A 4,158-nucleotide genomic window follows, 5' to 3' on the forward strand; every position below is an offset into this window, starting at 1 on the left:
AACCACTTAGTTTCCAAAATGGATTCAACCTTATTAAAATGTAAGCCCTTAAAAGAAAGAATTTGTCTGTATACATAGACATATACACAGGAACCTCAGTATGAATTTAAAAGGAATCAGCAGCCTCAGTGTTTCCTTTAAATAGGTCTGGAAAGAATTATATATTAGCTTCGTGGAAAGGATCAGTTGGCTTCCTGGTGTGAGGCTAACATGGGTGATCTCTCCTTTAAGGCTAGAAGGGTACCAACATGATTTAATCCATAAGGAGAGAAGGAGGAGATGCCGGCTTTTCCTGACAGTTGGTAACTCAAGGAATGCTTAGAAAATGATAGAAGAATGACAGTTTTTCTTGTCTTTTTCTTTCCTACTTGGCTCTGGTGAAGAAGCACATTCTTGCTCTTAAAATGTCCTTCTTACCTGGACAAGTTCATGAAAAGCTCGATTCCCGTTCGTCCTAACCTTTTGCTGAGGCTCCAGATGCGTTACAGGTCTGATGATTCAAGTCTGCTTGAATGCCAATTAAAAGGCTTGGAAACGCATCAAGATCCTTTACTCTGAGAATCTGTCTTGGAAACTTACAGATTTCTTCAAAACTGCGTCTGTGACTGAAAAGACCAAAGGAAGCCCTCACCGGTCCTCATGCACTGTTCCCTCACAGCGCCAAACTCTTCTTGTCCAGTTCTATCCAATATAGTTAGCCAGATGCAATGTCATCTGCCACACATTTTTTGTGTAGGAATCGCCAATGGTTGGATCATAATCTGTTACAAAGTGGGACACTTGAAGCAGACAGATCCGGCTGTAAACTCGCACCACAACCAAGAGGATACCAGCATCCCACCAATGCAGGGACTGCTGCAGCCAGCAGCTGATCTACACACAAGGGGCTCCGCTCTGGCAACCAAAGCCCTGCCCTCAGAGCAGGAAGCCAGGCTTGCAGCTCCCAGTGGGCTCCGGCCTAGACTGAAAGGATAAGGTGGAATGGCATTTCCACTCTGCCAGCTCCACCCTCCCAGCCACATTCCTGAACAGCCAGACTCCAGGGACAGGGACCTGGAGGAGCTCTGTGCTCTGCCACAGTTTAGGAGCTCAGAGACAACCTGCAACCCCCAGCCTCCAGCTACAAAGGGATTTCTTCATCCAGTCATAATCTTCACGTGGCTTTTGCTAGCTTCTTATTTTAATAAGAGGAGGAGAGTTTTAGTCCCTGAAATAGGACAGCCCAACAATTACTTTGAGTGATTACTTTAGTACTGGAGTCCTGCCATTCAAAACCAGTCACTGGGACTTCCTTTCCTGTGGAATACAGAAGAATGCATTGAGCCCAGCTCTAGAAACCACCATAGTAACTTGACACCACAGTCAGCAGAATGTAGGGGTTTGATGCTGTGGGTTGAATATCTTGTACAATATTTCATAAAGCTTGCAAATCTTGCACAAATCAGTACTCTCAGTGTGAGGTTTCTTACAGGCAGAATTGGGGTGTTATGGGGAAACCAGAAAGGCCACGTCAATCCGTGTTTTAAAATTTTGACTAAAAGAGTCTGGATCCCTATCAATATCTCTTTCCTAAGAGGGTACTGTCTCCTCTTGAGGCAGGTTAGCTACTCTTTGAGTAAAATCTTGATTGGGCTAGTGTTAATCATCTTTCCTGGGGCCCATTGCTTCAAGAACCTTATACACACTCTCACAGAACTCCAGCAATATGGACTTGGTTTCTTTTTCCTGGTTGGAAAGTGAAAGCTAGAGACAGGTCGAATTTTCCAGTGGCACTTGCAAATAGACTCATTGCTTTTAGGTGAAAAGGTTATTCGAGCATTTATTTGCAAAACAAATCTCATCCCATGGAAAGAATTGGACAATCTGGCATATACAAAAAGCTAAGGCTTTGCTTGATCAGTTGGCATTCAGGAGGTTGAAGCATTAGATGCTGCTGAGCCTAACCCATGGCTCCTACCACTGCCAGGGTGCTATCGCTTCAAAAGGTTAATTTATAATTTAAAATAGAATAGGTTGCACTAATGTCAATCAAGGACTCAATTGTGTTCCCACTGTCAATTTTACTGGGGTTACGTGTGGCTATTGGGATAAGAGCCTTCTCTAAATAAACCTAGATGCTCCAACCCTGTTACTTCTCAGCTGAGCCTTGAATTTAGGAGGAGTGACATGATCCTGGGGATCTTGGCTTGACTTCCATGGACAATCCTTTTTCAAATGTCTTTCCTCCTTTGTAGGCACAAAGATATCTTTCTCTCTCTCTCTCTCTCTCTCTCTCTCTCTCTCTCTATATATATATATATATATATATATATATATATATATACACACACACACACACACACACACGCATGGCCCCTCCCAACCTTGTGTTAATTTTCCTATAGGTTCTCTTTGCAGGGGATGCCAGTAAAACACTTGGTGGCTTTAGTTTCTGTTCCTCCTGAGCATATATACCTTAAAAACAATTTCAACCCCCAATGAGGTATTTGTGTCATTTGTACCCCTGCTGAAGCTTTCTCCTTATGTCTGGACACTTTGCCCAGTAAGGGTCATGTTGACCATTCAGAGATTTTTCAGGGGCTCTCTGATCAGGGTTAAAATGCAGGTACCAACACACACAGAGGCTCTGGGGGACTCTTACATCTGCTAAGCCTGGTGGGTAGATTGCACCCCCAATTTTCCATACAATGTCCTTGTCAGAAGAGGAAGGCTGACAGATAATGCCCTCCAGATAGCATAGCACTGGGTTGAAAAAGTTCAAATACTTTGAAAATTGTTCTTCCAATGTTCTTCTATCTTTGCACACTGGTGGATTTGCTTTTCTTTGCACTGTCAACATAGTTCATGGCCATTCATTCTCATTATCATGTTATCTGCAGAACTTACCTCTGATAGACCAATTCCAACTCCGGATCATATGATATTTCAAAATACTATAGAATAGCCACCTTTCAAAATATATGTAAACCAGACAATTACAGTAAAATACCATTTTTCCCATTGTCCTAGTCAAGTGCCACCCCCTTTCTCCACAGAGAAGCCCTCTTCACCATGGCTGATTTTAGGACTGTCAGCAAGAGTCCACCACGTGGCCTGCACAATGGTTTCATTAATGAGGTTCTAGGCATAAAGTTAGTTAGAAGAGATTGAAATAAAACACGCAGACTCAGTTACCTTATTTCTATTGCTAGGTCTGAGACGGCTCCCCTCTCTGGTTCCCACCTCTAACCGCCCAGCAGGGCAGCGAGGATTACTCAGGGCTAGCAGAAGAGAGAGAGTTTGAACACGCCTGGGACTAGCCTTTTATTGGGGAACAAGAGATTCAGGGGAGAATTCCATCCAATGAAGGTTGAGGGGGGGCTGCACTCCAAGGTCAGGGTCAGTGATTGGGTCCCCAGGGTCAGTGGTCAGGCACACCCCCACACGGATGGGCTCTCTCATCAGGAAAGGGTCGGGAAAAACTTTGACTTTTGCCAAAGTGCCTCAGACCCTTAACGGGAGCCACCCAATCACGTGTCAGAAATGGCTTCCCACAAAAGAGTCTCTGCAAAAGAGTCCAATGTAGGTAGATTTCCTATTTTTGTGTCACCCTGTTTAATTGACCACTGGCCAAGAAGATACAAGGACTCCAGGTGCTGGACACCCCTTACTAGTTTTTCACAAACATATCCAGTATAGTACTTTGAAGAAATGTGCAAACAAGGCCTCTGGCCTTGAGCTGGGCTTCACAGAGATGTCTACATTTTTAAGATAAGTTACAACTGAGCTCCATGGTAACAGCTGGCAGGGGGAGGAAAGAAAGGGGAGATGAAGCTCTCCCCTTCTCAGGTGTTGTCCTTGAAGGGTTAACTTGCCCAAAACAGTGAAAGAAAAAGCTGCTTTTATGTGAACTCCTGCAGACTGGGAACTTCTGAGCCCTCCCCCTACATGCTGGGTATAAAACTCTGAAACTCCCTGAACTCGGGGTTCAGGGGATTGATGGATTACAGCAAAGGCTGTACCCTCTGGTGCAGCCAAATAAAACTGTTTCCTGCTGTTTTTGGTGCCTTGCCTTGTTTGTCCCTACAACAATAGATTTGTAGCTTTACTTGGCCTATTCAGCCAAGATCTTCCCTTCCTAAGACATTATAGGCAGGACCTGACACTGTGTTGCCTTGT

General features: G+C 44.3%; 1 pseudogene; it reads right to left on the minus strand.

The window, feature by feature from the left end:
• Positions 1–318: 318 nt before the first annotated feature.
• Positions 319–3,001, minus strand: LOC113176356 (ras-related protein R-Ras2 pseudogene; annotated as a pseudogene).
• Positions 3,002–4,158: the final 1,157 nt, after the last annotated feature.

The sequence above is a fragment of the Urocitellus parryii genome, chromosome 11 (assembly GCF_045843805.1).
Source record: "Urocitellus parryii isolate mUroPar1 chromosome 11, mUroPar1.hap1, whole genome shotgun sequence".
Classification (NCBI taxonomy): Eukaryota; Metazoa; Chordata; class Mammalia; order Rodentia; family Sciuridae; genus Urocitellus; species Urocitellus parryii.